Genomic DNA, 22,604 nt, shown 5'->3' on the forward strand with positions numbered 1-22,604 from the left:
TGGGCCAGGTGGGGCCCATCGGCTGTAGATGCCACCAGGCCTCAGCCAGTGCTGAACATCTAACTCCGCATCGGTGAGTGGTTTAGAAACCCCGTCTGAGCCCTGTCAGCACCAGGCGTAGCGCTGGTGGGAGTTACTGGTCTAACCTGCGATCAAGAGTGACTGAGAGGCCCTCTGTGGTCAGAGCAGGGCTCTCAGAAGACGTGACAGTGGATCTGGGACCTGAAGGCTGAAGAGCCAGTGACGTAGGAGCGGTGGAGGGGGTCCCTGGTGCAGGCAACGGCAGGTGCAAAAGCAGAAAGGCTTTGTTCTCAGAAAGAAGCCCAGGGCCTGGGGCAGAGGGAGGGAGGGACAGAGAAGGGGCCGGGAGGCGGGCCAGTGCTGGGCCTGCTGGTCTGGCGGGGAGAGTCCGCGTGGCCTAGGTGGGACAGGAGGCCATTAGAGAATTCATCAGAGGGTTCCCATGAGTTGTCTTGTGTCATAGCCCTCATGAAACATCCAGAAAGCTACATGACCTATGGTAGTGGTAGTTATCATTAAGAGATAATTATTACATTCATATTTTTGCTTGACTGTGCTGCTTAATTTTTCTACAATAATTTTATCTCAAGAGTCAGAAAAACATGGTCTTAGCATCCACTTTGTGGCTATGCAACTTGTGCTCTTTCACTAGGCCTCGTGCTCAGAAAAGCCCCACATTCGGCACTTTTGTCATCTTAAACCTCCTAGTAGTGTTATCCTTGAATTTGCGCTTTGTAAGTCTGATGGGACAAGGAGCATGCGCGTGAGGGAGACACGCACACAGTGTGTGCAGTGCTCTTCCACACGTGTTTACTGTCCCCTGTGTGTTCCCTGTTCCCCATGACATCAGAATCCTGCGGTACCCACCATGCGTGGCAGGTCAGTGAGACTTAAAGCAAATCCAAGGGAAGCGTGTCACTTTTGTGACCGAGCCGCACTGGGGACACTGTCAGCTCTGGGCGGCCAGGATTTCTGCCAGAACCAGAACTCGCTTTGAATGCTGAACAAAGGCAAAGGCAGAAAGAAACACGGATGACCCAGGAGCCCCTTCTGATGTGCGTTGCTTCCGTGTATCAGTCAACCGTTTACACGGAAAAGGATGGCCTGGAAGGAAAGGGGAAGATGGGGTGAAACGTCCAGTCCCTTCTCCTCTCAGTCCTTCCTTCCTTCCTTGCCAGGAAGGGGAAGGCGGAGTGTTGGTCGATGGGCCCCAAGAAGTGAAAGACACTCGCCCTCAGTATCAAGAAGAACTGGTTCCAGGACCTGCTGTGGGTCCCAAATCCATCTGCTGACAGTCAATCTCACCATCAGCCCATCTCTCCTTGGTTCTACATCCATGGATTCAGCCAATCGGGGATCATGCAGAACTGTAGGTACTTACTGAAACCCCGCCCCCATACAAGTGGTTCAAACCCTGTTGTCCAAGTGTCACCTATAGAAACAGATTGAATTCATTTGGTATGTGTTTCTACTCTTCTGGTGAGGAATGGAGTACACGTGCATGTGCAAGCTGCAAAACAGAAATTGTGTCATCTGGGTGGTTCTTCTTCCAGGTCAGATGCTCTTCTATTTGAATTTAGAATTGGGATCGTGCCATGAAAAATGGTTAGTAGAGTTCCCGTTGTGGCTCAGCGAGTTAAGAACCTGACCTAGTGTCCGTGAGTATGTGGGTTTGATCCCTGGCCTCCCTTGGTGGTTAAGGATCTGCCGTTGCCATGAGCTGTGGTGCAGTGTGCAGATGTGGCTCGGATCCAGTAGTGCTGTGGCTATGGTGTAGGCTGGCGTCTGCGGCTCCGATTCGACCCCTAGCCTGGGAACATCCATATGCAGTGGGTGTGACCCAAAAAAGAAAAAAGAAAAAGGGATGGCAAAAATGCATGCCATCTCTGAATTTAATATCTTATGAATTTAATGTAATGAAAAAATTAAATGTTTTCCTATATGTAGAACATTAAATAGCAAATAAAAAAACACCATAGCAAATGAAGGGAGATCACAGAAGAAAGAGAAAAGCTTTGTATTTTAGTGCCTTGAGTACCCGGAATGCTACTTTTTGAACAAGGGCCCTGCCTTTTCACTTCACACTGGGCCCTGCAGGTTCTGTGGTGAGTCCTGTGTCCCGTGTCAGAGAAACAAGAGACGAAATGGGGTGTGGGGGTGGGGGGGGCACCGAGTGGTGCTTGGCTGGCGAGGAGTTGGCTCTGAGCCCGGGCTGGCCTCCTCCCACCCACCTTCCCAGAGAGGAAGGAGCCAGGAGGTTTGTTTGCACTCAATTCAGTTAATCAAGTGGCTGGCCAGGCATCAGCGGTAACTGAGACTTTATCACAATATTTTCTTTGGCTCCCGGCTTCACCTTGAAGGTGAAGTGTGGGGAGGGGGAGCGGCTGCTCTGAGCTCACTCTCTGGGGTCCTTCTGGAGACGTGCGAGCACAAAGAAAGCTCATTCTTCTGCTCTGAAAAACAATCAGGCCCTTTCCCTCTTTTATTTATTTTTTCATTTTCAGTCCAATTTAGAAAGAGCTGGGGGCCGTGACTCAGTCCTGCCTCGGGCCCCTTGGAGAGGCCGCAGACGGGAGCAGGGGGCCCGGCTAATCTCCGGGAGCGGTATTTATGACCCTCTGGGAGGTGGAAGCAGACGCTGCCCCGCTGCCCCTGTCAGAGCAGCCGGGAGCTGTGGCCCTGGGGTGGCCCTGCATCCTTCCACAGCGACACCCTTGCCACGGCCAGCTCAGCTCCTCCAAAAGGTTCCTCTGCTTCTGGGGCCGGCGGGGCAGGGGAGCAAGGATGACAGGTGGCCTTTTCAAGGGCTGAGGGCGGGGTGATGCCCACAGTACCTTCGAACACCTTCCATGACCCCCCAGCCCCCCACTGAGGACCAGATGGGAGCAGGCATACTCTGGAAGGACGCCCTGTGCCCGGCGGACCCTCATGGTCAGGAGGAGAGGAATCGAGCAGGAAACACTACCCCAGACGCTGGGATGATGTCACCCTCTGCGGGCGGGGCTGTGGCATTTACTCACTGGGCCTTTCTGAAGCTTCCTCCCAGCTGGGCATCTGTCCGTCTGTCCGGCACACAGACAGGGTTGGGGAAGGAGCTTGGCTGTGCCCTCACTGCGGGTTAGTTTGAATGTCAGCGCGTGGTCTGTGGTGCCCTCCCTCACATGGCTGATGCAAGGAGGGCACATAGGGGTGCCCCATGCACGTTAGTTCTGCTTATAATCAAGGTGCCCCGAATCTAAAATGTCCCAGTTTTTAAATGACAGTCTGTCACGGGTTTCTCTTTGTCCCACCAATTGATTTTCTCCTTTTTCTTTGATAATAGCACTTCTGGATTTTAGCTGGGCTCATGGCCATCCTGAATCAGCTGCACCTTCAGCATGTATTCGTGGCCAAATGACCAGACTCAGGCCAACGCACTGGCTATGAGTTAAAGTGATACGGGCAGCTGCCAGGCTTTGCCCTCAAAGGCAGGACAACCCTCTCTTCCCCTCTTGCTGTTGGCTGAAAGCAGGCCCAGATGACGTGATGGTGGCCCTTCTAGAGGGTCACGCCCTGGAAAGGAGGCAGAACGACAAGTGGGAGGTAGCCTGGGTTCCCCGGCTCCCTGCTGCCTCCATGTCCATCTGCTTATCCTTGAACTGTCTTGGGAGAGAGAGATAAAATGAACCCTTTGTTGAGATGCTCATACTTGGGGTCTCCAGGTTCGCAGCTGGACCTGTACCCTAAGCGATTCCTTTGGCACCTGTCTCAAGTTTTAAAACAATACTATATCTGCAGGCTGGGCACTATTGGTGGGACCACTCATTTACAACCTCTGCCTTAGACTTGAAAATCTGACCAGTGAGGGGGATAAGACAAGAAATAAATCAGTTTGGTTAGAGAGGATCAATGTGTAAGAGTCATAATAATTAAAAGCTCAATAGGCTCTCGTGAGCTGTCTATGCCAAGGTGGTGCTAGGTGCTTTCCCTGAGGAATTTCCTTGAGATCATCAAGCCGAATCCTCAAATAATCCTATAAGGTAGACCCTTTTAAAGATGAGGGGGGGAGTTCCCGTCGTGGCGCAGTGGTTAACGAATCCGACTAGGAACCATGAGGTTGCGGGTTCGGTCCCTGGCCTTGCTCAGTGGGTTAAGGATCTGGCATTGCCGTGAGCTGTGGTGTAGGTTGCAGACGCGGCTCGGATCCCGCGTTGCTGTGGCTCTGGTGTAGACCAGTGGCTACAGCTCTGATTCGACCCCTAGCCTGGGAACCTCCATATGCCATGGGAGCGGCCCAAGAAATAGCAAAAAAAAAAAAAAAAAAAAAAAAGGTAAAGATGAGGGTATGAGGGCATGTGACATTGACTGTGAACTAAGACATGCCTTGCCTGGGGTCAGTGAGCACCTCTGGGCACCTGGGGCCAACAGGAGGCACAGGGGTCTCTGATGTGGTGCGTCCTAATCACCCCCTCTCATGTCACAGACGATGGGGGGCTGGGGTCCAGATAGAGAGGGAAGGGGACCCGCCCCTGAGCAGACACCCAGGTCGTGGCAGCATTAGGCCTTGAGAGAGGTGTCACTGCAGCGGGAAGAACAGACAGAGCAAACCTGCACGGGACCTGGCGATCCCCTCACTCATGGGCTGGGTATCAGAACCCCTGCCAGCTCGTTGGTAAGCAGCCCTGACGGGGAGCCATCCAAGGAGTCCCCAGGGTGTGTTGTGATGGAGTGGGGACCTCTCACTTAGTCCCCGAGCCCCAGGCTCCCATTCGCACCCCTGACTCAGGAGAGCGCCCCCCCAAAACAGAGGGGAGAAAGAGGCTGCAGTGCTCATGGGCGGCTGCAAATGAGGGGTCTCTGAGCCACCAAACTTCTGCCGAGCAAAGCTATTTTTTTTAATTTTAATTTTTTATTTAATGGCCACACCCCAGCTTGGGGAAGTTTCCCAGGCCAGGGATTGAATCCGAGCCACAGCTGTGGCAATGCCAGATCCTTAAATCCACTCTGCCAGTCTGAAGATCGAACCCAAGCCTCCGCAGAGACCCAAGTCACTACAGTTGGATTCTTAACCCACTGCCCCACAGCGGGAACTTCGAGCAAAGGCTATTTTTAACCAGAAGAAGGAGGCTTAGGGCATTGGAAGGATGTTCTGACAAATCCTTTGTTCCCAAGTGGACTCACAGGTGGTGGGTTTCACCCCACACTGTTCCCTCCTGAACCTCCTAGGTTTTTTGCAGATGGAACATATGGGAACATATCCCGGCTCTGCTGCTTACTGGCTGTGTGACCTTGGATGATTTCTCTAACCTCTCTGAGCCTCAACTTCCTCATCTGTACAATGGGGGAGATAGGAGTAGTGCCTTGGCAGGGTTGTGAGGACTAAATGAGTAATGCACATAGCTCATCTGTTTATGAATTTGCATTAGGAGTATTGGCTGAAACATTCTAGAAACAGCTATTTTTATTTTCTTATGGACCATGTCCTTAACTAGTGTGTTGGTTCCCATGGCTGGTTTCCTGGTGTAAGCCACAAACTCAGTGGCTTTAAACAAAAATTAGGATCTTACAGTTCTGGAGTTCAGAAATCCTGAAGTCAAGGTGTCAAAAGTTCCTCCTTGAGGGGGAAGATCCCTTCTCTTGCCTATTCTGCCTCCTTGACTCATGGCTCCTCCCTCCATCTTCAAAGCCAGGAGCATCTTGAAGTCTCTCTGTCACATCGCCCTCCCTCCCTCTGATCCTCCCATCTCTCTCTGTCTTTTTTTTTTTTTTTTGCTATTTTTCGGGCCACACCCGAGGCATATGGCCGTTCCCAGGCTAGGGGTCTAATTGGAGCTGTAGCTGCTGGCCTATGTCACAGCCATGCCAGATCCAAGCCGTGTCTGCAACCTACACCACAGCTCATGGCAACACAAGATCCTTAACCCACTGAGCGACGCCAGGGATCAAACCTGTGTCCTCATGGATGCCAGTCAGGTTCATTTCTGCTGAGCCACGACGGGAACTCCGCGTCTCCCTCTTGTAAGGAGCCTTGTGATTCCATGGAGCCGAACCTGATTATCCAGGGTAATCTCAAAATCCTTCACTTAATCGCATCTGCAAAGCCCCTTTTGCCGCAGAAGGGAACATTCGGGTTCTGGGGATTAGCACGTGGACACATTTAGGGGCCATTATTCTGCCTTCCACAACCAGTGATGGTGATTTAAGACTAGAATCGGACCTGAGAAGACATCTTTAAGGTGGCTTTTTGGACTGCAAACATTTTTTAGAGACATATGCAACAAAGTCCCAAATATCAGTGGTTCAAACAAGACTCATGTCTCATTGTCTCTTTCCCTCGCTCGCTCTATCAGGTCCCCACTCTCTCTGCCCTGAGGCTGTGCCATCCCCAGGGTGTTCCAGATGCCCCAGGTGTTCACTCCTGCAGCCTGGCCCATGGGAAGGAAGGAAGGGGGGAGCACACACCCTCTTTTTTTTATGGACGTGCCCAGAGGTCGGATCCTTCACTTCTGCCACCATCCTGTTGGCTAGAGCTTGGCCACACAGGCACGCCTAGCTGCAAGGAAGATTGGGAAATGTAGTCATTTTAGGTGGCCACGTGCCCAGGAAAAATGGGGGTCCTCATACTAAAGAGGAAAGGAGGAAATTAATATGAGTGGACAAAGAGCAATTCTGCCACGGGGCTAAAAGAAGAGAGCAAATTGAGAGCTCTGTCACAGACATGGGGCTGGAGGGGAGGAGAAGCAGCCCCTCCCTGGGGGGAGGCATAGAAATATCCATCACACACACGGTTAATAGCTTAGTCTCTGTCTCATCTCTTTCCTCCTTCCTAAGTGGAACCCTGCTTAGGTCTAGATCACAAAGGACTTGACTAAAAAGTTTTATCTCAAGGAGTTCCCACTGTGGCTCAGTGGGTTAAGAACCTGACTGAATAATCATGAGGATGTGGGTTCCATCCCTCCCCTTGCTCAGTGGGTTAGGGATCCTGCGTGGCTGCAAGCTGTGGCATAGGTCGCACATGTGGCTTGGAACCGGTGTTGCTGTGACTGCAGCATAGGCCTATAACTACAACTCTGATTCGACCCCTGGCCTGGGAATTTCCATATGCTAGATGCAGCTGTAAAAAGAAAAAAAAAGTTTGATCTCCCAGTCTCCCTGGAGACAATGAATGTGAGCAGAAATCTGCTGGGGATTTCTAGAACGGCTTTCAGTTTTCTGGTAGGTATACCCTCCCTTCTTGCTTCTCTAGCCTTCCTCTTCCTCCCAGAAGCTCAAGGGTTCTGCAGGTGCAGCAGCCACCTGACAGACATGATGTGTGAGCCTCCAGGAGAGCCTGGGTCCTTGATGGTAACACTGAGCCCCTACCATCTGCGGACTGCCTACCTACGGACTTCCTTCTACCAGAGAAACGTGAACCCCCTGTTTGCTTAATCCTCTTTGCTTTGGCAATTTGGGGTCTCCCTGGCCTGTGTATTTGTTGTCTTCCCTTGTACATTACAGGGAGGCTTGGATGGTAGGTTCTGCCCCTCTTTACACAGCCGGTGGCTTATCCCACCAGCCGAGGGAGCCGCCTATGGAGGAGAGAAAGAAGAGACAGTTGCAGTGGAAACCCATGCTTCTTCCCACCATTAACCAACTTGATCCTTTATTTATTTATTTATAAATGTGAAAACGATGTTCAAGGGATCTCAGGACATTTGGAGAAAACAAACGTCAGAAAAGGGAAGGATCAGAGTCGATAAACAGAATGCTTCACTCTGGAATAGGCAGAGAGAAGTCAGGGAGAAGAAGAAAAATGATTTTCATTCTACTTTTTATCTTTAGGAGCGTTCGGGAGACTGTTGCCTTGACAAGAGTAGGTTGTTGTGAAAATGGAGGAGTCAGAGAAGAAGGAGTCATTCTCGAAAGTGACAAATATGAGTACCTCTGAAAAGTTGGGTAAGTGGGCTGAGAAATAAGACACCGCCAATGATCAAGTTAGTAATCTGGAGTACAGAACTGAAGAAATCTCCCAGAATAGAGAAAGACAAAGCTGGGAAATGTAAGAGAAATGTCGAAACAAAGAGGATAACTCCAGGAGTTCCAACTGCTATAAAATGGGAATTTTGAAAGAAGAGAGAGACTGAAGGGGAGGAAGGCAATAATTAAAGAAATGAGAGGAGACACTCCCCTGCACCCCCAGAAAGACTCGCGTCTTCAATTACATGCTCCACCCGGTTCCATTTCCGACACATACTTATAGACATCAAGGGAAATTTTTGAAACACTTAAGAATAAAGAGCCTACCCTACAGGCTTTTGGAAGTAATAATTTTGAAAGTGGTAAACTACCAGAGACTGAGGATCAGATCAACACCAGTTTTGTCCTCCGCTCGGATGCCGGAAGTCGATAGGATGTGTCTTCTGTGTTCTCAGGGTGAAAGATTCTCAATCTAGGGCTCTTTATACAGCTAAGGAAAATTAATATATTCTTAGACAGTCAGGAATTTGGAAATTCACAATCCATGCGTTGTATGCAAAAAAATTACCCAAAGATTTAGGTCAACCTCCTGACAAAGAATCTCAGAAAGAGGATGACATATACAATATTTAAAAGTGGCAGGTGATAATTATACAGAAGAAGCAAAGACTTCGAGAAAGAAACTAAGAATATATGTTAGACCTGGCCCTCGGGGGATTCTCCTTTGAGCGGGAAAATTTCAGGGACTCGGGGTCACATGTCCTTCTTCATGGGTCTGCTCACCCTTAACAAATATGATTTACCTGGTGATGTCATAAGGGCTGTTTACTAGTTTTCAATTTTTTGAGTCAGCCTATTGACAGTTCAAAGAAGATTTCATTCTAAATTCTAGAACAGGATAATGAGAAATGATAGTAACACATGGAGACATTACATATCCAGGCACTGTTCTAAGCAGGTGGCATGAAGTAACACTTTTAATCTTCATGGCAACTTTATGAAGGAGCAGCTATGCGTATCTCCATTTTTTACCAATAAGGAAATGGGAACACAGAGAGGTTAAGCAACTTGCCCAAAGGGAACACAACAAAAAATGGCAGAGGTGGGATTTGAATTCAGGCATACTGACCTCAGGGTCCATGAAGTAAAAGTAATACAATGACACGCATAGGAGGACAAGTACAGGAGTCAGAGGAACTATGCCAATTTCCTCATCTTTCACTGGAAGGAATTGTTTGATATCATCTAAAGTTGATAAATCAAGAGGTGGAAGTGGACATACTGTTAAATCAGAAAAACTAGAGGAGTTCCCACTGTGGTAGAGTGGGTAAAGGATCTGACTGCAGTGGCTGAGGTCACAGTGGAGGCACAAGTTCAATCCCCCACCCCGTGCCGTGGTTAAGGATTGGGCACTGCTGCTGTGTGGCACGGGTTGCGGCTGAGGCTCGGATTCAGTTCCTGGCCCGGGAACATTCCAGAAGGGAACCCCCAGACTCCTGGGAAATGGCTGCGTGCCCCTCCCCCAGAGGGCAAGGGGGTTGGATGGTGGCACCCTGGGGGAGTCCAGAGAAGAGATTGCTGGCATTGCACCTAGAATCATACTTACAGGCATCTGGGACACTTGTAAAACCCTGCCTGGGTCTGGCAGCACCTCCCCAGGTCCCTGGAAGATATTGGGGAGGAGGGATCCCTGCAGTGTCAGGGTCTCTCCACCCTCAGCCCTTGTCCGCTCCTGGCTCTGCAGTCCCTTGGCCTCCAGGCCCCTTACCCCTCGGTGCCAGGCTCTCAGAGCCCCCTTTGGAGCCGCTGCCCAGGCCTCGGCCCCTCCGAGGGGTCCAGACTCTGCCCAGAGCCGCCCCTTCCCTGCGGCTCCGGCCGTGAGTCACGCGGCCGGCCGTGCCGCCTGCACTATCTGGGGAACCCGAGATCCCCTTTAATTCCCTCCAGCTGCGTCTCTGCAGGACTGAGGTAATCCGTTCTGGCGCAAGAGGAAAGCAGAGGGCTTGTTGTGTCTTTGTTTCATTCAAATGGTTTGGAGGATGACTCACTCGTTTTCTTCTTTCTTTCTTTTTAAACCAGGGCACCGTCTAGAAGTCGTTTTTGATTAGAAGTTGACCTCAGAAGTATGCGCGCATCATTTTGAAAACATCTGCCGGCACCACAGAAACCGACTCCGAATGAGAAAGGACAGCGTGGACCACGTCCAGGACCAGCGCCTTCCCACACGGCGCTCGGGGGTATCGCTGGCCTGGACCAAGGCTGGGATGTTGTCCCCGGCATGCGCCCGGATCCCCGTAGTGACCTGGGGCCAGCTGGGGGTGATGAGAGTGTCCCCATCGAGGTCGTCATCGCCCAGGACACTGGCTAATGTTATCGAGTCCTTATTATGGTCCATGCGGATCACAGGGAGTCATCCATCCTCGGCGCTTCCCGTCGGGCGGGAGTCTACAGGCTGAGTGGCATTGTCAGGTACCGCTCAGAAGCTGGGAGGTTGGGGTCTAAGATCAATGCCCTTGACCCACCTGGGCGGGACAATCTAGTGGGTGGAGTCAGAGGTCTCCTTAGGAACTGGAAGCCGCCAGGCAAAGCCTGCTCAGCCCCGAGGCTGTGAACCTGGTACCCGGTGAGGTGGGAGAGGGCAGCCAGAGGTAGTGGGCGGGGCCTGAGTGGGGTCTGAGGTCGGTGACAGGAAAGGGGGGGTGAGAGGTGGGTGGCACAGGGGTGGAGGGCAGCAGAGCACGAGGCTGACCGAGGACACGGTCCCTGTTACCTGCTGCACCTCTACTCTGTGCCAGGTGGCGGGTAGAGACAGGTGGGGCAGGCCGTGGTCATTCCCGAAGTTCGGTGGCTGGAAGGACTCGGGCCAGAAGAACCCAAGGGGGAGAGAGAAGCACCTCCAAGCAGGGGGTTCTGGAAAGCTCCCAGCGGGAGGGGCTTTGGCGAAGGGCAGGCTGGAAGGGGAGGGCCTGCGCAGGAGGGGAGCGAGCACCTGTGCGCTTAGGTGAGTTGCACACCTGCGGGTAAGAGGGTTGCTCCCTTTGGCAGTTCTAGGCCATCCACAAGGTGGGTTAGCCTAGACGGGGACGATGGGTCATAGCAGAGCAGTGACCGATACTGCGAGGGGGCGGGTGTCTCGCATCTCTGCCAGGAAAGGCGTGGAGGGCTGAGCACCCCCCACCCCAGAGGGCCCTCGGCTGGCACCCCTCGTGGCCAGGCCTGTGCGCCCCTCTGTGGGGTGTTCGCATGTTGATAAACCACCTGTGCCTGCTCAGGGCGTTCTTCCCCGGCGTTGCCATAACAAGTTGCCACAAGCCAGGGGCCTGAAACAACCAAAATCTGTTCTCTTACAGACGCGGAGGCTGAAGTCCTGAGTCGAGGCGTCAGCGGGGCCAGGCTCCCTCCAAAGGCTCTATCGACGGAGGAATCTTTCATCACCTTTTTTTTTCTAGCTTCTGGTGGCTTCAGATGTCCCTTGGCTTGTCACAGCAGAACCCCAGTCTCTGCCTCCATCTTCGTGTGGCCTTCTTTGTGTCTGTGCCTTTCCCTCCTCTCATAAGGACCCTTGTCACTGGATCTCCCCCCACCCCCAGTAATCCAGGATGAGCTCATCTTGAGATTATTAACTTCATTACATCCCCATGGACGCTTTTTCCAGATAAGGTGCCATCTCACAGGTTCCGGGAGGACATCGGGATCGGGGGCAGGTGCCATTCAACCTGCTCCACAGAAAGGCCCATTTCCCTCCAGGGGGTGGGCGCTTGCTGAGAATAGGAGCTGTACGTCTTCATTCATTCATTCATTCATTCATTCCACACATGTTGAGGGACCTCCCCTTCCACGTGCCGGGCACGCTGCTGGGGATACGGAAGCCAGGCAGACAGATCCCGTTCCTGCCCACACGGATCTGCCTTTGCACTGGGGGCGGCAGACCCAACCAGAACAGAGCCCCACACACACCCCCGCCCCCCACCCCTGCCGCTGCAGGTGGAGCTGCAAAGGAAGCCAAGGAGGGGCTAGACCAGCAGCACTGGGGGCAGGTGGAGCAGAGCAGCTCCAGCTGGGGTGGGGGCTCAGGGAAGGCTTCTCAGAAGAGGGGACACTGAAGCTGGACCCTGGATGCTGAGAAGGACCAGGTTGGGGCCTCTCTCTCACTTCTTGGCCATGCAACCTTGGCCAGTGGCTTCATCCCTCTGCGCCTCGCTTTCATAGCCTATAAAACAGGGACAGCAGCCACACAACCGCCTAGAACCATCATCCTGAGGTCTCAGTGAGTGAACCTACGGGGAGCCTTCACACCTGCAGAGTTCCTGGGACTCGCTGAATAGGCAGGAGCGAATCCTCCGAAAAGAATCCTTAAATGTTAACATTATTGGCGCATGGGCAGAGCCATGCACCCAAACATTTTGTTCATAATTTGAGGGATATTTATTTTAAAAAACCAAACGAGGCCCAGAGGTCGTCACCACGCAAAACTCTGCGCCTTCCACCTTCCTCATTTTACAGCTTAATGTGAGGCTTGTTTGAATCAGGTTTGGGGCCTGGGGCACCGTGTTTTTTGGGGGGGTTTAGGGCTTTATGGTCTTCACCCAGGCTGGGCAGAAGTACCTGTGGATGTTGGCTGCCACTTGGGGCAGAGCAAGTTGGATCCTTGGGACCGGCCAGTGGAGCCAGGGGTCCCCTACGTCATGCTGACTCCGGGGATGGACAGAGGTCAGGCTAAAGGTTGTTCTGGGGTGAGAAGGGGAGGAGGGGCAGAGAAGCAGAGGAGCTGCAGGAGGTCCCCCCCACCTGGGCTCTGGGATCCCGCCCTCTAGGGGGCAGTAGGGCTCCACGGAGAGCCTGGCTCCAGCTCCCAGGGGCCTCCTCTTCACCTTAGAATGCGCCCCAGGATTCAGCATCAGGGAAATTTCTGCCCAAACTTTGCCTTGGCTGGGCCGGGAGGATGTATCTGTTCCGACTCGGATGTGTGGGGGGAAATGCTCATTAGGAAGGAAAGGATTTAGTGTCTCGGAAACGTGAATGTTTCTAAAGAGGGACGCCTGACAGCTGTGCCCACTTAGGGGGCACCGTGGGCTCCCCGCCCGGCCACCTGACCGTGGAAGGAAGTTGGATTCCTGAGGCTCACAATAGCCACAGGCGAAGGCATGGGTTCATGGCCAGATTCAGGGGTGTAGACCCTCAAAACAAATCTCCGTGATCGGTTCTCCCCACGCATCTGAGGAGGCACCTGCTTCTCCTCCTCTCTTCTGGGGGAACGGGGATAGCCTCCAGTGTAGCACTGTGACCCCAAAGATCTGAGATTCAGGGGTCACACCCCCTGTGGCCTCGTGGTCCCCTCTGGGGGGAGGGGCAGCCTGATGCGTACATGTGCCTGAGGCACACAGACCTGGGTTCAGATCTTAACTCTGCCACTTCCTGATGTGTGCTCATCAGCAGGGGGCCTTTCTGAGCCCCCAGCCTCACCTGAAAAACAGGGGAGTCCTACCTCGCAGGGTGGCTGCCCTTCCTGGCCGTGGTTCCAGTGACACGATTCGTGTGGTCCAGGCACATGCTGAGGACTCGCCATCCCACCGCCTGCCGCCCTCCCTGCTCCGTCCCCCGCCTACTCCAGCGCCTCCCCTAACCTGCCCCCCCCCACTTACTCCATCCCTTCTGCGCCTTCTGTTTACAGTCTGTCTCCTGCTGGAACGTGAGCTCTCCCCCGCTGTAGCCAGGACACACATTCAACACCAGGAAATCCTGTCCAGGGCTCTCTTATCCAGTTCAGTCCCAATAAATCTTGGGGCTTGCTCACATGAATGGAGGGGGTTCTTAGCCAGTTATCCAGGCCTCAGTTTCCCCGGCTGTGTGCTGAGGCTGCCGGGATGAGAAGTCTCCAGGAGGCTTTGGGGCAGGTGAGCACACAGGTGTGCGAGCACCTGGCCCAGGCACTCGCCAAGGCAGGTTCACTTCCACCATCTTTGGGTTTCCAGGGTTTTCCACGGCATTATGGTACATCAGGAGCATCGCCACCCGCCGGCCCCCGAGGCCAGCTCAGGGCTACAGGCCACCGGCCACCTTCCATACAGACTCAACTAGTGAGGCCTGAGTGAGGTCTCTGCACCAGACACTCTCACACTGGCTCCTTCCACACACCGGTGGTGTGTGTGTGCGGAGGGGCAGGTCAGGGAGGAGGCCCCTGAGGCTCAGAGAAGTGGGTCCCTTGCCTGTGTAAGTGACACGTGGAACCTAGGACTGCCCCCACTATTCTGCATGCAGCACCAGGGAAGGAGGTGGCCTATGATGGGTGACAGAGCCCCCCCCCCATGGTGGCCAAGGGCAAGGGCTCCTGTGGCACATGGGTGGAGGTGGGCCTGAGTCCCAGTTTGGCAGTTTTCCCACCGAGTGGCCTCTGGCAGGTGACTTCATGCCTCTGATACCCCTTTCCTGTCAGTTGGGGTGATGGGGGCCCCCCAGCTGTGGTGAGAACGTAACTAGCCCAGGGACACACATCATTATGTGCTGAGTTCAGAGCTGAGCAAAGGAGGTGAGGAAAGCAGGTAACTGCCCCCCAAAGATGGGCAGGCCCTGCTCCCCAGCCCCTGTGCGTGGACATTACAAGGCACGGGGGGAGGGGGGATTAAGGCTACCAATGAAATGAAGCTCACTGAGCAGCTGACCTTATGATGCTGAGACCAGAACTGGGGGATCCAGGTGGGTCCAGTGGAACCACAGGGAAGTGGAAGAGGGAGCAGCAAGAAAGGCTGGACCTGCCACGGCTGGTTCTGAAGGCGGAGGAGGGGGCTGGGAGCCAGTGAAGGCAGAGTGGCCACCAGAAGCTGGAAGAGGCAGGCACACCCTCGAGCCTCCAGAAGGAACACAGCCCTACCAATGCCCCGATGGTAGCCCAGGGACCTCTGACCTCCTGACTGTAAGATGGTGACTCTTGTTGTCTTAAGGCACAAGTCGGTGGCAGTTGGTTAATGCAGTGACAGGACGCTCACACAGGACGGCTGAGTGACGGCAGCCTCTCAGGAGCAGGACTTGGCAGGATGAGGCTCGGCCTCAGACCTGCTGACAGTGGGTTAAAGCTTGTAGAACTTTACAAACAGGAGGAGATCCTTGAGATCATCCGGTTTAGCCTTTCAGAGCAGGACGTCCCCGGATTGGTCCCGAGTGCTGTCCCACGCAAAATGGCCCATGGGTGGGGACATGCTGTGTGGGGACGGTCCACCTTTCAAACAGTCACAGCACCCTTTTCTCTCTTAGAAGCTCCGAGAAGCTCTGCAGCAAAATGCAAGACAGGCTTTCTAATGTCAACTCAGCACTTGTGCCAAAAAACCTATTTCCCCTAATGTCACCCCCCCTCCCCGCCCCTGTAACATCGACCAACAAGTCACAGAGCCTGTGTTCTCTGGATGGGCTGATCTAGACAAGTCGATTCACGAGACAAATGGAGAAATTGAAGCCCAGTGAGGTGAAAGTACCTTGGAAAAGCCCGGCGGTTTGGAGGGGAATATAGGCTTCGGAGTCAAGGACACCAGGGTTTGCAGCCTGTCTTTGCTGCACCGGCCTCGGGGTCGTGGGGAAGCCACGTCACCTCTCAGAGCCTGATTCCTGTGGAGAAAATGCAGGTGATAAGAGTGGCTGCTTTGCACGGGCCCACGACGGGCAGTGTCCATCCATTTGAGCTGCTGTAACCAAGTGCCCTGGACTGGGGGACTTGTAATCACCAGAACCTTCTTCCTTCCAGTGTCAGAGGCTAGGAGTCTGAGCCCAGGGTCTGCAGAGAGCCCTCTCTCCTTGTTTCCTCATGGGGTGGAAGGAGAGCTTTCGGCACCCCAACACTCGCAGGCCATCACCCCGGGCCGTGCAGCTGGCATCTCCGAAAAGCATCTCCGAAGCCAGAGTTCCAGAGAGAACCGATTGCACAATGTATCCATTCATTCATCAAAGACGGGCGTGCCTGCCACACGCCTGGCTCTTCTTGGCGCTGTGAGCACAGCTGTGGACTAGACAGACTGTGCCCTGCCCTCCAGGAGCTGATCTTCTCATGGGGACAAAGAACAGTCGTGGGAAAGATCATGCCATAGGCCCTAGACGAAAAACGAGACACTGGGGTCTGGAGAAGGAGGGTGGCAGAAGGGTGCCCAGTACGCCATATGGGCTGGGAGGGGAGGGCAGTGCAGCTAAATCCTGGGGTTCTAGGTGTGGCAACAGGGTAGATGGTGATGTCATCTTGTGAGACGGCTTCATGGGAGGAGAACGATGCTTTGCAGGTCTGGGGCCATGTGATGAGCTCCGTTGGGTGTCAGGGTGAGGGAAGACCTGGCTGGAGCCAACGCACCTGGGCGTTGTTCGTCTCAGGATGGGAATCAAAGGAACAAGGTCCCGGTGGATGAGAAGACACAGAGTCCTGGGGCGGATGCCTGGGGAGCCTCCACTTGGGCTGTGGAGGGAGGACGAGGGGCTGGTGGGTGGAAGGAGGGAGACAGGTGCACAGGTGTCCAGAAAACCAAGGGCAAGGGCACAGGCTCACAAGGCGGAGGGAACCCAACAGAGCTGAGAAGCCCAGGAAGGAGAGAATCCAGAAGAATCCATTTGGTTCAGCCGGGGGAGGGCCCTGGTGGCTCCATGGGCCCTGGTTTTGGCGGTAGGCTGGGGGCAGAGGTAGAGGGGTGGGCAGGAGGAGAGGAAGCAGGGACAAGACTCATCAACAGCTCTTTGCTTTGCTGGGAGGCCGGGAGAGAGCCAGGCCAGTAGCTGGAGGTGGGGGGTGATGGCTTTTTCTATTTTTACTTCTGGTTTATTTAGACAGGGGACACCCAGCATGTTTAAATGCTGATGGTGGGGTGCCAGGAGGGGGGAGGGTGAATATAAAGGGGGAGGGTGACCAAGGGCAGAGGGGCAGGAGGGGGCTCCCCCAAAATCCTAAAACAGGGGTGGGACGGCCACCCAGGAGGAAGAGCCCAGACCAGGGGTAGAGCCAGCACACGGGCACCGGCTAAGGGGGGTACAGAGCTGGGCAGGGTGGGCGGCAGCCCTGAGAGCCCTGGGGACAGCTCATCACAGGCCTTTAAGAGTGATGGAGTCTGACTTGAGCCTTAGAACGAACATCTGGCAGCTGCGCTAGTGGGTGGAGGCGGCACAGACCAGTTAGAAACAGGGCTCACAAGCATCCATCTGCTTTGTGGAGATCCTGGTGGGAACGTCAAGATGCAGAGCAATCTGAGAGGTGGTGTGATTTGAAATTTAAAAGCACAGGATCTAGGGGACAGGCTGGGCTTGGATTCTGACCTCTTCCAACAGGCCGTGTGACCCCAAGCTGGTGCCTCGACCAGTGTGTGGTGTGTGTGTGCACGTGTGATTGTTATAAAACAAATGACCTCAAAACTTAGTAGCTGAAAACAACACAGGTTTATCATCCCATCATCTGTGAGCTGGAATCAGGAGCAGCTTAACAGCGTCTTCTGCTCAGGGTCACTCCGGGGGCTGTGATCAAGGCGGCACAGGGGCCAGAGTTCACTCAAGGCTCCACTGCGTAGCATCCACTTCCAGGCAAAATCAGCGGCTGTTGGCAGGATTCAGCTCTTCTTCAGTCCCTTACTGTCCAAGGCCAGAAGCTGCCCTGAGTTCCAAATGGAGTTTATCAAGTAGGCAGGGGATAAATGAGTCTGGAATTCAGGAGAAGGATCCAGGCAGGTGACATCAGTCTGGGAGTCCTAGGCATGCAAATGGTATTTAAAAGCATGCAGTCCAGGAGTTCCTATTGTGGCTCAGTGGGTTAAGAACCCAACTAGTATCCATGAGGACATGGGTTTGATCCCTGGCCTTGCTCAGTAGGTTAAAGGATCCGGCATTGCCGTGAGCTGTGGTGTTCGTTGCAGATGCGGCTCAGATCCTGCGTTGCTGTGACTCCAGCTCTGATTGGACCCTTAGCCTGGGAACTTCCATATATTGCAGGTGCAGCCCTAAAACAAACAAACAAACAAAAACAAACAAAAAACATGTGATTGGAAGACATCACCAAGGAAATAGGCGCAGATAGAAAAGAGGCCCAGGGGCTGAGCCCGGGGTCTCCCAGAGTTGGGGAGATGAGGAACCCGCACCAAATGGTGTGGAAAGGCCAGTGGGAGAGAAGAAGGCCTGGGGGCGTGGGGCCCGTGGGAGATGAGGATGCGCAATGGGCCGCTGACTTAACAGCCAACTGGGGTTGCTGGTGACTCTGACTACGTGGTGTCGGTGGGTGTGGAGGCTGATGGGAGTGAGTTCCAGAGAGGATGGGGGAGAGAGGCATGGGAGCAAGGGGACACGGCCAGGACGTCGAGGAGTCTTCTCCTCGAAGGAGAACAGAGGAATAAGACCACAGCTGAAGGGGGGCTTGTAAGCTCAGCAGTTATTAAAGTGGGAGAAGTCACTGCACGTTCATGTTCTGATCAGAATTGACCTAGTAGAGAAGGATGCTGGGCGGTGTTTTGCGAAGCAGGGGTGGTAGGGTGGTCTAAGGTGGGACCCCTGGAAGTATCGCGAGGCAAAGCCGAGGGAGCACAGAGGCCCTGATGGGATAGGAGCTCACGGTGGCTCCCTCCAGCTGCTTCCATTTTCTTCACTAAATAGGGAGCAAGGCTGGGGTGGTGGGGGCTGGGGACTGAGGGCTGGGGGGCGAGGAGGTGGTGAAGCTAGGAGTTTAAGGACAGAGGAGAAGCTGTGAAAGAGTCACCCAGAAGAGTCAAGAGTAGAGGTCAAGGAGCAATGGGCTCTGGTGTCCAGGTGGTGACGGAAGCCCTGCGTCACTGATGTCACAGGTGCACAGTGCGCTTATGTTTTTCTGTGGCCAAGTTCACGGGTACAGGCGCAGAGGAAACGGAGCATTGGATTTAACCAGCTTGGGTGGGTGGATGATGCTTGGCCATGGGATCTAAGCAGGGAAGGGGAGGAGGGAAAGGTGAGAGTGAAAAGATGGAAGGAGCCAAGGGTTGTAGGTGGGAGGTGGGATTATTGGCGTCAGGTGCTCGAGAGAGATGAGTGTCAATGAGGGGGTTTTGGAGACTGAGACAATGGGGGCTCCAGTTATTAGTCATTCATTAATTTCAAGGTTTATAGCCATGGTTCTAAGGGCTGTCTCAGGGCCGGGAACACAGGCATGGTCTGGGGCCTTGTCAGAAATGCAGGTTCTCTGGCCCCTCCCTAGACCCACTGAGTCAGAATCTTTGGGGGTGGAGCCAGCAATCTGTGTTTTCACAAGACCCTGCCCCCCAGGCTTTCTGATGGGCATGAAGCTTTCAGAACCACTGCTCTGAGGTTTGATGGCTGGAGAAGGAGGAGACGTGTCCCAGGACCAGAAGGATTTTAGACACTGAAAAGTTGGGAAGAGAGAAGGATCCTTTGTGGAAGATGAAACTGCTGAAAATTAAGACAGGAGTAGCGCTGAAGAAAGTGCCCTGACCCAGGAGCTAAAATTACTGAGACGCGAGGATAATGAGTGGGTGGAGAATAGTCTAGAAGTGGCAAAAAAAAAAAAAAAAAAAAAAAAAAAAGTAAGGAAGACCTCTACCCTGGAGCCCAGTGATATAAGGGCTGTGGGAGACCCCAGCCCCTCTGAGGGCATAGCAGACAGGACCATGGTCCCCAACGATGCCCGAACTCCTGGCGCTCATGTGTGTTACCTGAGGCAGCATTGGGAAGTTGGCAGGTGTGATCACTAATCTCCAGGTGGGAAGGCAGCCCCACCGCCCAGGTGGGCCCAGTGTAATCAGGGTCCTTATAAGAGGAGGCGGGGGCGTCAGAGGCTCGGTGGTGCCTGGCACGATGGGTGCTGCTTTGAAGACGGCGGCAGGCCCACAAGGCCCGGAAGTGGATTTTCTCCAAGAGCCTCCAGAGTGGACACAGCCCGGGGACACCTCGAGTGTAGCCAGGTGAGACCATTGTGGATTTCTAGCCTCCATGAGCTGTAAGGTGATGAATTTGCGTTGTGTTAAACCACTGTGTTTGGGCCCTGTATCCTGGATGCCAGCGGGGGCAGAGGGGGGTGGGGTCTTGGGAGGGCTGAAGGTTTCGGAGCAAAAACAGCAGGCACGACTGGGAGGAAAGCTCTGAGAATGTGGGGACTTGTGTCCAGGGGGTCATGAGAAGAGGGCGAAGGTGCGGCAACTGTGTTTCAGGGCCTGGGGGGCAGGAAGGGGGGGGTTGCAGAGCCTCCAGGGGACCTGCAAGTGGGAGATGCGGGCAGCCTGAGGGCCTGACACTAACACGGATAAAGGGCGAAGTCATTAGCCCTGCGGGTGAGGCCGTGGGTGGTGGGTGATGGGAAGGAGAGGCGTGTCCCCCCCCACCACCGCTGCCATGACTCTCAGAGGGGCCTGCACCCACTCTGGGCAGCGTGGGTCCCTGTCAGGGCAGCAGAGGTGCCACAGCGTGAACATCTGCAAGGCTGGTGTGGGAGGCGGCCCCGCCCGCAGGTGCCCTGGCTGCTCCGCATCCCCTGGGATATGCGAGTGTGGGTTTGGGGGCGCGGCAGGGCTGCAGGTGTGTCTGGGAGGGATTAGATGGAGAAGAGTTGCCTCCAGAGCGCATTAACCATAGAACGTGGCGAGCAGGAGCACCAAGCCCGCCGCAGCATCCCGTTACCTTGTCAAACAGACTCCCTGGGGAGATCGTGGTTCACATTCGGCTTGTAAACGGCAGCTGGCTGGCCGCCCTGCTCTTACCTGTCCCCGAGGAGCTGTTGGGCCACAGCAGCCAGCATTTTACAGGCAGGAGGGCCCCAGGTGATGGCAGGATGCCAGAAGGCAGATAAGAGCCTGGCGGGCTCCTGCATCCAGAGGGCGTGATGGTCTTTCGGACTATGGGCAGCAAAGAGAGAGGGCTCTTTCTAAAAGACAGCTTGGAATCCACAGATGTGTAATTAGAGGTGCATAAACTGAGCCACATGGGACAGAAGAAACGTCTCTCCTGAGTCAGATGTTCGGCTTTTTCAAATGTGTTAAATATTAGGAAATGAGGAATTTTCCATGCATTCCGGATGAGTCTATTGTTCCCACTGTCACTTGCATGTATGACTTTTGGACATGTTTGTTCATTCAGCGCACTCTTCCGGAGGGCCTCCCCAGGGCAGGGTCTGGGCACATGGCACTGAACCAAAACAAAGACTGTCTTTGCCCTCCTGGAATGTACAGGTGCACGCGAGAGGCTGTAAACAAGCAAACGGTTCTGCAAACGAGGGTTCTGTGTAGGTGACACGGGTGTCTGGGTGGGGTGGGTGTGGACCCCTCATTCCCTGTGGTGGCCAGGGGGACGTCCTCAGAGGATGAGATGTCTGGGGACCTGTAGGGTCGGGGAGAGCCAGGTCCACCAGCCTCTGGGGTCAGAGCATTGCAGGTCTCGGGAAAGCAGAGACAGAGGTGGCAAGGCGTTTGGACTGGGTGATTCCAGAAAGGGAGACTGGTGTGTGGTGAGAGGTGAGTCTGCAGAAGTGGTGGGTAGGGAAGGTTTTCGAAGAGCTCGACAGAAATCTAGATCATTCTAAAAGCAAAGGATTTTGCCCTGTGATTGGTGGAACCTTAAGGCTGTACACTGTTTCAGACCTGAGTGCCCAAGCTGCCTGCTTCTAGAAAGAAAAAAAATAGTGTCTGCAAGATGGCAGAAGAGCAATCATCTGCATATCATTCTCCCAGCGAACATTGATTTTTTTTTTTTTCTGCTTTACTGAGGTGTGACAAAGTTATAAAGTATTTAAAGTATAACTGACAGGAGTCTCCCATCTAACAAGCACACCCATTACTTTGTTACTTCGCCGTGATCTTTTTTGAATGTAAAAACCTTCAGGCTGTACTGTCAGCAGAGTTGAATCTACAAGAGCGTTATCAACTAGTCACCCTGCTTTACATTAGATCCTCAGAACTTTTATTGCAGCTGAAACTTTGTACCCTTTTACCAACCGCTTCCGATTTTCCCTGGTTTCCCCTGGGAACCACTTTTTTTCTGCTTCTTTTTTTTTCCCCTAGATTCCACATATAAGTGAAACCATGCGGTAGTTGTGTCTCAGTGTCTGATTTATTTCACTTAGCATAATGTCCTCCAGTTTCATCTGTGTTGTTGCAAACAGCAGGGTATCTTTCTCATGGCTGAATGCTATTTTATTTGTATATATACATGTATGCGTATATACATGTGTGTGTATACATACCTAACACATTTTCATTACCTATTAATCCATTGACAGATACTTAGATAGTTTCCATATCTTGGCTATTGTGAATAACGCTGCAATAGGGAGCATGGGAGTGCATACCTATTTTGACATTCTGTTCTCACGTCCTTTGGATACATACCCCAAAGTGGGATTGCCAAGTCATATGGCAGTTTCTCTCTTTAATTTTTCGAGAACCCTCCATACTGTTTTCCACAGTGTCTGTACCAATTTACATTCCCACCAACAGCACTTTTATAAGGGTTCTCTTTGCTCCACATCCTTGCCAATGCCTAATACCTTTGACTTTTTTTTTGATCTGAGTTTTATTGAAGTAAAGTTAATTCATGTGGTTGTGATAATTTCTGCTGTACAATTAAGTGACCCAGTCAGACATAGACACATATCCATTCTCTCTCAGATTCTTTTCCCACATAGATTATCATAGAATACTGGGTAGAATTCTCTGTGCTATAAGGCA

General features: G+C 53.3%; 1 long non-coding RNA gene across 1 annotated transcript in view; it reads left to right on the top strand.

Annotated features, from left to right (window-relative positions):
* LOC102168017 overlaps positions 1-16,619 on the top strand; it is a 40,773-nt gene extending 24,154 nt beyond the window's left edge. Inside the window, exons 3-5 of the long non-coding RNA XR_002340049.1 lie at positions 7,822-7,935; positions 10,036-10,425; positions 11,307-16,619. This is a non-coding gene — a long non-coding RNA (uncharacterized LOC102168017). The remainder of the gene's footprint in view (positions 1-7,821; positions 7,936-10,035; positions 10,426-11,306) is intronic.

Source organism: Sus scrofa, chromosome 17 (assembly GCF_000003025.6).
Source record: "Sus scrofa isolate TJ Tabasco breed Duroc chromosome 17, Sscrofa11.1, whole genome shotgun sequence".
In the NCBI taxonomy this organism is placed as follows: Eukaryota; Metazoa; Chordata; class Mammalia; order Artiodactyla; family Suidae; genus Sus; species Sus scrofa.